At 34.6% G+C, this 10,864-nt stretch overlaps 2 pseudogenes; one reads left to right on the forward strand and one right to left on the reverse strand.

Annotated features, from left to right (window-relative positions):
• The first annotated feature begins 434 nt into the window (after positions 1-434).
• Positions 435-3,335, forward strand: LOC121212280 (5'-3' exoribonuclease-like; annotated as a pseudogene).
• A 2,071-nt stretch (positions 3,336-5,406) lies between these two features.
• On the reverse strand, positions 5,407-10,598 carry LOC121212281 (endoplasmic reticulum-Golgi intermediate compartment protein 3-like; annotated as a pseudogene).
• Positions 10,599-10,864: the final 266 nt, after the last annotated feature.

Here is a 10,864-nt window from a genome sequence, read left to right on the forward strand (position 1 = left end):
AAAACATTGTTACGAATCTAAATTTAATAATAATTTAACAGTATTAATAATAAATTTATATTTTTAGACTAAAAACTAGGAGAGATTAAAAACTTAAATTTCAGTATCGTAGAGGGACTGCAACTACAGTTAGACCTTTTAACTTTTCCGCTCTATCTTATATCATTTTTTTTTTCATGGTTATCTGGTTCAAGTTTCAACTCCATTAATGGATTATTCAATAAAAATTGAAAAGAAGGGTAAAAACCAAAAAGTACACCTGTCGGACCAAAGGTAGAGAGGACACCTGTGACATACAAGGGACATTACGCTGTGTCCCCACCCTGCCCCCTTTCTCTGCATCTCTCTGTCTTGGCCGTTTTGTATCTTTTTCTTGTCCCGCTTTACGTCAATTTGTCTAATCCCTTTTTCTTTTTCTCTTTGATCATAGTAAACAACAAAAAAGGGAAAATAAGGCAAAGAAAATCTTTCAACCATGGTGGGTCTCGGCGATAACAACAATCCCAGTTGCCAAAACAACATCAGCAGCAAAGCAAAAGACAAGAAGAAGAACAAGAAGAAGAAGCGTGGGGGAAGCAAGAGAAAGATGACGGCTGAGCAAACCTCGGCTTTCAAATCGGTGACCGAATGGGTTTATTTAGACCGGCACCACACCCCAATTCTTCTTCGACGGCGGGTTTATCGTCGTGGGTGGTGGATGATTTTGGTGTGCAAAAGAGTTTGGGGAGAGGGACGGAGAAAATGGTGTTTGAATTGCATTCCCATTCGAAACACAGTGATGGGTTCTTGTCTCCTTCTAAGCTCGTTGAGAGAGCTCATGGCAATGGGGTGAGTCACAGAGCCTGGGTACTTTTTTTTTGTTTGTCATAAATCTACATCTGATATGGGTTTTAGATTTTTTGAATGAATGAATGAATAGCCGCCCATGATGTGTTTGATTGAATTGCTGAAATAGAATAGTAGTGATAGTACTTTGTTGTGTGTGAATCTGTTGGGAATTAGTTTGATGTACATGTGTTTTTATTTCAACTGTAGATTGATTTATTATGGTTTGAACTCATAAGGCTGAGACTAAAACGAAGGTATGACTCATGCTATGCTCGTTACATTTAAAAACCTATACTTACAGGTTATCTCTTCTGTGAAATATTTATTCGTTTAGGTAGGACATGATTGTACCATCCGAGTCAAATTTAGGAACTGACTTCTCTGTCACTTGTGTTCCAAGTTGTAATTATCGATTTTTCCTACAAAATTCAGGCCTTTAAAAAAACGTGTATACATTGTAGGAGCTTTATATGAAATCTCTGAGGATCCATATCTTGTATGTAGTGGTTCATTGATGTGAAAATGGGCTATAAATGTAATGATTGATGGTGAGTAGCAAGAAGGCTATAAAATATTGTTAGATTGGCATTTCAAAGGAGGGTGTCAGGGTCATGATGTGAGCTTGGTCTATCCAGGTCAAAACTGCTAGCAATGACCCAGACAGTGACAAAAAAGTGTTAAACTAAATTCTGTAGAAAAAATACAACATTAGTCCAAATTGTAATGTCATAAAAAATATCTAGTGCCATGGTCATTTTTCCTTTGTTTTCATTTTCCAGGCTGGTCTTTCTGCAGTATAAACTATGTAACTATAGTCTGGTACAAATTTATGAGGTTTTTGATGGTGAAAAAGGGTATAATTATAGATTGATGGGAGTTCCACAAAATAAGCTGCAAATGTAGTGAGATTGGGATCAAAGTAGGTGTTAAGGTATGGATGTAGAAGCTTGGCTACTCCACCTAGAAGTAAATAGATTCAGGTAGGACATAAATATTTAAAACACTATATTCGACAATGACAAAAATAATATGTTTAAAGAAAGGTTCTTCGTTATCATATTCTTTTAAAACAACACAATCATATGACTGAAAAAAGAAAAAATTTCTGTAATTGAAAGGAAGATTTTCGTTTTTTTTGAGATGTTTTGCTTCTTTTCTTTTTGAATTAGTGAATATCTTCTTTTTTGGTTTTAAGCCAGTTTGTTTTTAACAAGCCTTTTACGACATGCCTCTTTTTGGTTGAATTGTTTGACTTGCATTGAACAATTCTTTGCACATGCATGATTATGGTCTCTATGTGTTTGTTTTCGGTATGTGTATATTTGCTTGATTTGTAGTTTGCGGATTGTCTGACAAAAGATACTCAGACTATGTTTCTTTGGTTGGTAACTTTGGATTTTATATCTAGAAGCGTTACAGAAAAACGCACAATGGAATGGCGAATTAGTTGAATCCCAAGTATATGAATTTGAGAAAAAAGGCAAATACGAAACCAATTCTAGTATTTTAAGGAAGAATTCGGGGATCCTTTGGAACTATCTATTTCTAGACATATGTAACTTGTAATCTTCGTATTTTATTTCTTTCTACTGTTCTTTGAATAAATTGGCAGTTTACATATCGATTCTTTAACCCCTTTTAAGTAATGGAAATGATTAGCATATTGTGTTCAGAACAGGTGAAAGTTCTTGCTCTGACAGTCATGATACAATGTCTGGAATCACCGAAGCTGTAGAAGCTGCTCGCAGATCGGTATCAAGATAATCCCGGTGTTGAGATCAGCACCATATTCTCTCCAAGGTCTTGTTTGTTAATACAATATCATCGTAAATGGAAAAAAAAAATTATATTGTAGAATCAGTCGTAGAAAGTGCTCGCATATTGTTTGGTGTTTCTGTGTATTTCTGCACCTCTTATGTTTCATTTATTGATTCAAAAAGCAGAATCCTGAAATGGAGGAACCAGTGCACATCCTTGCATATTACAGCGGCTGTGGGCCCATGAGGTATGAGGAGCTGGATAAATTATTGGCTAACATAAGGGAGGGACTAAGTACGTGCTAAGGACATTGTTTGGAAACTCAATAAACTCAAGCTACCTCTTAAGTGGGAGCATGTTACAAAGATTGCAGGCAAGGAGTGGCTCCCGGGAATTGCATGTGGCTCGAGCTATGGTTGAAGCAGGTTATGTGGAGAATCTAAAGCCAAGCTTTTGCAAGATATTTATATGATGGAGGACCTGCTTATTCCACCGTAATCTTTTCTTTGTTATCTTTTCCCGCTGAACATGTTCAATGCATATTTCTTCCGTTGGTGATGATGTTATGAAGAATTTGTTTGGTCCTTGTTACAAGGAGCTGAGCCTCTTGCAGAAGAAGCAGTGCAGCTGATATGTGAAACGGGGGTTTAAGCAGTCCTCGCTCATCCTTGGCACTAAAAAATCCCGATTCCTATCATAGACGGATTAAAAAGATTGCAGGCCTTCACGGAATGGAGTTTATAGAATAGTTAATGGAAGACGTGGAGGTATTAGAAGGTTGTTGTCTTAATATCCTTCTTTAACATCAGCAAGTTTTCATTTACGAACTGGACAAAAAAAAAAAAATAGATAATGCTCATGGTAATGCTCCATTATTTCATACAGTTGCACAATTAGATTCTACCCCTGCATAATGCATATTTGCTTTAGACAAAGATGATCCAAGACTGCTGCTAGTTAAAGCTTTTAAGTCTTTTGGTTTACACTTACAGATACAATGACTTAGCGGATAGTACAACCTTCTGAAGCTGGGGGTCAGATTATCATGGGAGAGATGGCCATGTGAGTCAGACCACTAGGAAGCGTGAACCTTCCAGTGGTGGTTCTGCACGACTTTCTTAAGGTAGCTCGACCTATCTGGTGCAGTGCATTAAGGACATTCTAGAGGGTTATGCAAAGGAACCCCTGACACAAACCTCGCCAAGATAGCGAGATTTACAAGGATTGCGGCCAGTTTCCAAGGGAACTAACTCCCTCGAGTTGTGCAAGGACTTGATGATCGTTTTTAGCATCGGGGTTGACTGCCGAAGAACCGGCAGAAGATGGATTCGAGGCCATTAGGTTGAAGCTTTCCCATGCTACGATCAACCTAGTGGAGTTCAAGTTCCTATAGAGACAAATAGTACTTGATTGGAGGAGAAAAAAAAGATAGGTACCATTTGTTCTGCCATTGTTGCAAAGATAAGAGCGGTGGCAATCTTTGGTTTGTTAAATCAACAAACTAATCAATTTGTGATTCAACCGTGTGTATTTTGTTTATTGCATATAACCATTACCATCTATATTTGCCTTATTTTTTGTTTCTAATGCTTTGCTCTCTAGAACACTAATATCTCTATTATTTTTATTTTCTTTAATTATTATTTTTTAAAATAAAATTTAAAAATGAAAATATTCCCGTGCCAAAAAAAAACCTACTATTAACTATTACTACTAGAGATTTAATATGATATTAATAATTTATAAATTTTTATTTATCAAATAAATCAACTTTTGATTTAATTAAATTACATAATTTAACTTTAATCACTTATAATAACAACGATAAATTATTTTAACAAAAATAGTTGAATCTAGATCGTAAAATAACCTTGTTAAGGTACTAACATCAAGGAGGTTATAGCTATTTGGAAATCGAAAAAAGCCATACAAGAAAAGGGACTTGATTTTTTTCCCTTTTGGGGTTTCAAGTTAAAAAAGAAGAAGAAAGGATGAAGGTTTTGTCAAATAATTTCGGTTACTAGAGAAGTCACGACAGTACAGGGAATATTCAAAAAGAAAGCAAGGAGTGGAAAGAGAGGGAATCCTTCAAAGTTATTTTTAAGAAAATTAAATTTTCAATTACTTAAAAGAAATAAACTCATCAATTATTATTTTTAAGAAATCATTATTCAATTGATTATGAGTTATTCTTAAGTTTAAGTGTTTCTTCCATTTTAATAATTAAAAAAAAATAAAAATAGTAAGGATCAAATTGACAAAAACTATAAAAAATGAGGAGCTAAATCTGTTATTGTACCTAATCTTTTAATAAGTTGAGCAGCAAATCGAAAAGCGAAAAACCAAGAGAAACTAAATTTGCACAAATCAGTAAGTCCTCAGAATTTAAGTGAATAATAAGCATAGTTTATTAATATTATTAAGTTTTTTTTGTTTTTGGTTTTGCCATTGAAAAGATCATTGCCATTAAATAGTATTAGTAGAGAGAAGTTTCAGACAAAATATGCAATAATTTTAGAAACTGCTTGGTGTTAATAAGAATTAAAACAAGAAAAATCAATTACAAATTAACAAGTGCATAGATAAATTATATTCTTTTAAGACTCTAATATATGGGGCAAACCAGACAATTTCAGCAATGATTTGAAGGACCAATGTCATACACTCTTCGGAATAAAACAGCAGCATGGATGGATCCCTATGAAAGCACCAACTATTTAGCATCCGAACCATTGGAAAAGAAAACTATCGTGTTGAAAGCCAAGAAAAACTATCGTGTCGAAAACCAAGGTTGTGTCGGGAATAAATGTGCAGACAAAATTATCTGAATTTTCGCATTTCCATCTTTTTCTTCATCCTTCTTGACCATGGTATACGAACGTGTCAATTATCCTGCGACTGTGAAGATACCTGAATGGAAGTAACACAATCGCATTAGGACTAGGTTCAGTCATGAATAATTATATTACAAGTCTTCATTTTTTTTTCTAAACTAATCTTACACAATACATATTCGGACATAGTAGATAATATGACCACCGTCCACAAATATCTGACATTCAAGTAGGAAAATATAGTTAGAGTAATGATAGTACCTCCGATTACAGCACAGATATTGGTGAGAAGTGCAAAAAATGAACTATGCTCCTCCTTAAAAGTGACCTGCACAAGAAAAACGAAATGTGATGTTATACCGTTGAGTTAATTTTCTTAGCAAATCAACATTTAGATTATGTTTCCCTCTCTTACTTTCGATGCTATCTTTAATCACCTTCAAATGTTCAGCTTTGACTCTGATCGGGCCTATGCTGGAACGGCGAGGAAAGATGTATATGAAAATAACAGAGGGAAACCAAAAACCTTGCAAAAGGACTACCATGAGCTTTAAGCAGCAAAGCACAGAGACTTTCCATATAAGCAGACTACCATGTTTATTTAAGGTTTTAGGGTCAAGTGAAGAGAGAACAACTTAAAACAAAACAAACACGAGACAAGACGATAAAATGAAAAGCAAACTATGCAGCTTGACTTCTCATTTTTCTTTAAGTACTCATGTCTGACAAAATCCGGACAGGATATCAGGATATCATACCTCCAAGGGCCCTAAAAATATGGAAAAGCTTGAAAGAATTTGAACATGCTTGTGTAAGATATATCCATACCCGACCCGCACCTCCAAGTCAAAGTAACATAAACAAACAATATGGAGAATAAAAAAAGATTCTACTGACAGCAGAAATTACCTATATCGTCATGAAACAACACTACAGATACTTGTTGAACATGAAAGGAACCTACCTTGATCGGAGAAAAGTCATAGTAGAAGAAAACTCCAGGTTGAGAATTAGGCTAATGTACTCAAATCCTTGAAATGCTCCGTCACGAATACTGTGCAATAGGAATGCAAGCAAATCTCAGAACATGATGCTATAAATATGATAAAAAAAAATGTGATTCTTTTCTCAATGTGCCAATTTCAAGCAGTACCTGATCATTTACGTGCGGCTTTAATGTCAGTATATTGTGGGTACAACCTGCAATATTAAACAAGATATTAGTTGAGACAAGTCCGTGCATTGGCTCCATGTATGTTAGAGAGATCAATACTCTAAAACTTTTCATTCTTTCCAAAACTGATTCCCCCAACCTGCTGCCATTGGATGAAATGACAGTGAAGTCGCAGGATAATGTTAATCTGCCAATAAAAGAGCTTAAAAACAAGGAACATTCATAGATATTCAAAATACCAACTTGATGAATACTGTAATCCCATTTGAGGTTTATGGGTCCAATGTCCCTAAATAGTGATATAAAATAACCATTAAAAAATTTTAGTACTTGCATTTGTTTCACTTTCATATTGAAAAGGAACATACCGAAGAATAAATAAGTCTTTAAAGAATGAGAGTGCCATGAAGAAAAAGAATGAACTATTACCATAAGAGGATTTACCACACCGGGGAAGTATTCACCAAAAGCTAACCTATTGATTCTGTGACTATCTATGTTGTACACACAAATATAAAGTATCAGTACCATTCAAAATTTGTAACAAATGTAAGCATATATATAAATAGCACATAACAGTTCCATTAAAAAATGGAACTTAAATACAAAGATGAGTCTCACATTGTAACTGTCCTTATGGACAACATCAAGTCATCAAAGAAATGTTCGACTGATGAAAGTTTTGCCAGGTGCAAAATGAAAATTTCCAGCAACCCTATTAACTTCAGAGATCCGTGAACATTGCATCCTTCACCCTCCTGCTCTTTTATCCTTTCGAAAAAGCCTTCTCTTTTGCACTGGACAGCAGAAAAGAAAAAAACAAAGAGAGTAAAAAACGAGAAATATCAAGACAGAAAGTTCATTTGTTTTCCTGTTGTAGGGAGCAAGAGGATGAAAATTTTCCAAAATATAAGATCCATCAATTCTTAGCACATGCAGTACATTAAATACCAAACAGCACCAAAACAATACTCAAGGAAAGAACTTGGAAAGAAACCTGGTCAATCAAGTCTGCATTAGTCATTGCCCACCCTTTTCGACGATATGCGTCACGAACCTCTTCGCAGGAGTTACAACAGTCATCATCTGACTGCACCATAGGGAAGGAAAAGAGAAAACCTTTCTAAGTGGTATTAAACAATCAAATATTAGCAAGGATGTTACATATGGATAAGCATTCCAGTTAAGCTTGTATAGCAACCTTAACATCATTTATCATACTAATTTCAGTAGTGTCTTCAGGATAAGCCAGAAGTAAAGATTTACAAACTGCACAAGATTAACTTAAGGGGAATTTAGCTCCTAAAGGGTGAAAAAGCTGATATACGAAGTATACTTTTCCAATTATGGTTTCTAATATCGCCACTTTTTAAGAAAACACTAGGTTGTTCTAGAGTCGAGTCGATTTGTATTTCACATAGAATGTTGTAGTTTCTCCATGATCTTTATTTTAATACAATAACAAGAGTTACATATATAGCAGACAATTTAGAGAAATAAACTACACATTAATGTAACAATCAGAAAAACAGTATCCTGGTTTAGAGCATAAATAGTTTCTGAATATCTCATGAAAGTTTCCAGCCAATTACTAGTCAACCATTAAATGATGTTACTCAACATGCTCCAATAACAGAGTGAGAAAGAGATAAGACTTCTAGATATAGCACATACCTGCTCTGCACCAAAGCACGAACCACAATATGTCTCATTTTGTTCAAGCCTGCCACCATGTCTCTGCAGAGGTTTTCAATCTGAAAGAAAAAAAAAATTGAATTAGGCCAAAACAACCAAATGGATTAATGACATAAACAAGTAAAAGAATACGAAGAAGACTATTTAATTAAGGAGTGATAACATCAAATGCAACATGTCAGTAACTTAGGGTAAAGGAGATTGCAAAACTTAATAAGGTCCTTAGTGCAAAAGTATACCCGTCAATGTATGACCAGTAATTAACAATCAAACACTCAGATAAGATTAGCATCCTAAAGCTGCTATCTTTCCTTACTGGTTAACAGAATAAGCCTGAAAACCACCTTGTCTTTCTTCTTGCATGTTTACTTTCACTTTTCCTCGTGTTTTACCTTCAAAATTTAAACCTAGAGGAACCTTTAAGAAAAAACAAAAGTTTTCAGCATCTTCTCGATTCTGAACTACGAACAATTACTTGAAATTTTCATCACCACGGGGACTGCTGCTGGTAGATCTGTTCTAAAACAGCCGATATTCATTAGAACTTAAAACTTATATTCTCTCTTTCCTTAAATAGAAATATAATACTAAAACATAGATAATAGTCCACTGTTTCCAGTTTCTTATCTTCTCTTACCAAGTTAAATGGCACTGAGGATTAACAGATACACACTCATGAGCTATAGAAGACTATTTTAGAATTCTTTGATATCTCCAACTTTCCTTAAAAACTAAGCTACATAGCCTATAGGCGGAATATGTTTGGCAAAAAGCTCATTATCTTTGCCTAGAAGAACTTCACACTATTTGATCATGTGCCTCAACTATAGTTGTATTAGGAAGCACAAATAACTTCCTTCGAATATTAAATCATGTTTCACTTTCATTTTAATACTTATATCTTTCAATTGTTCCTATCTAGCAAATTGCCAACCATGTAACACATCATTCTATGGTACATAAATAATTTCTATTAAAGGCAAGTCATGCTTCAAAACCAAGAAATGCAAATGCGAACAAGAAGGGCTAAAGAATTATATTTCAATTACCTTGGTGCTCCTATACCATCTGGCTTGGATTCTATCACATCACCATTAGTATTGATTCTTTTCTTAATTATATCATGTTTCTGCACATAAACATAGCAAGTTCACGAATGGAAGCAGTTAAAATAAATCAAATAAACAGTTAAAACATTGAGCAATAATCATCTGAGCATCTGCTGCACTCCACATACTATGTCAAGATGTTGCTCGCCACTGATATCCATAGCATCAACACTGAGTATCGAACAGGGAATTGCCGGAAAAGTGACATCAAACTGCCAGTCCAAACAGAAATGGGGTGTAAACAAAGCATCAAATATTGTTTACTAATACATTTAAACCACGACAACAAACAAACATGAAAAATTTTCAACATAAAAGGCTCTAACATTTGCTTTGAGCATTCCGCATCAGTAGTAAATCAAGTAGAAAGTTTTAAAAATATCATGAAAACTCGCACACAAGACATAAACTTGAAACAATGTATAGAACTAACTTTTAGAAGTCAACAAATTCAGAATATACCCAGGAAAGTCGTTTAACAACAAGTGGGAATAGATGGTTACATTTATGCGGAAGGTTTCCCTCTTGAAGTATCCCAATAGCTTCGTCTCCGTAACTGTGTGCAGGTACAGTCCTGCAAAAAAAAAAAAGCAGTCCACATAATCACAATACTCATGATAGAAGAATTAACATCACCAGGTCCCAACAACAAGTTATATCTTTTATTAAAAACATATAATGAGGATTTCTTCTAGTCTAAGTTGCTTAACTTCCAGTTAATTGCTTATAAATTAACACTTAAGTGAAAGACCAAATATAAAAGGCAATTAATGTAGCTTCTAAATACCTGTATCTACATTAGTACAAGAACTTTTATACTCACTTACTCAAGATCTTACCTTTCAATTGAACACACACACAAAGAAAAACCCAAATTTGTAAAGTTAATATACATACAAAATTCAAACGACACGAATTTGCATATGTAAAATAAGATCAACCTCAATTTGCATATATAAATATAAGAACAACCCAAATTGTAATGTTCATATTCATAAAGAAATCAAAAGAAATAGAACAAAAGATTGACTTACTGAATCGGAAAAGACGAGTAAGAGTATGGCAAGAGAAGAGACAAGGGTGATAATGCCACCAGAAAGTGAACGGGTGAAGAAATCTTCATTGACTTTCGGGTAGGCGTCTAAATTCCGTAGCTTGCTTAAGACGGTGTTCTTCATGGCCAACCCCTTTTTCTCGGCGTCGGAAAAAAAAACTAACAGAACCAAAAACAAAGATCCCCAGCTCTGAAACCCTCTAAAGAAAGAAAAAATTTGGTTTAATTATATGTTTGCCTGGTTTTGATAAGAAATTACTAAATCAATTATATGTACAGAGAAAAAAAGATGCAATCCAATTAAAGGTTGGGTTTTATTTTATTTTTATTTGAAGACGGCGGCGCTTACGAGAAAGCCAGAAAGGAGAGAGAGTGACAGAGAGGCCGTCGTCAAAGGCTACCCTCTGGTACT

The sequence above is a fragment of the Gossypium hirsutum genome, chromosome A13, assembly GCF_007990345.1.
Source record: "Gossypium hirsutum isolate 1008001.06 chromosome A13, Gossypium_hirsutum_v2.1, whole genome shotgun sequence".
In the NCBI taxonomy this organism is placed as follows: Eukaryota; Viridiplantae; Streptophyta; class Magnoliopsida; order Malvales; family Malvaceae; genus Gossypium; species Gossypium hirsutum.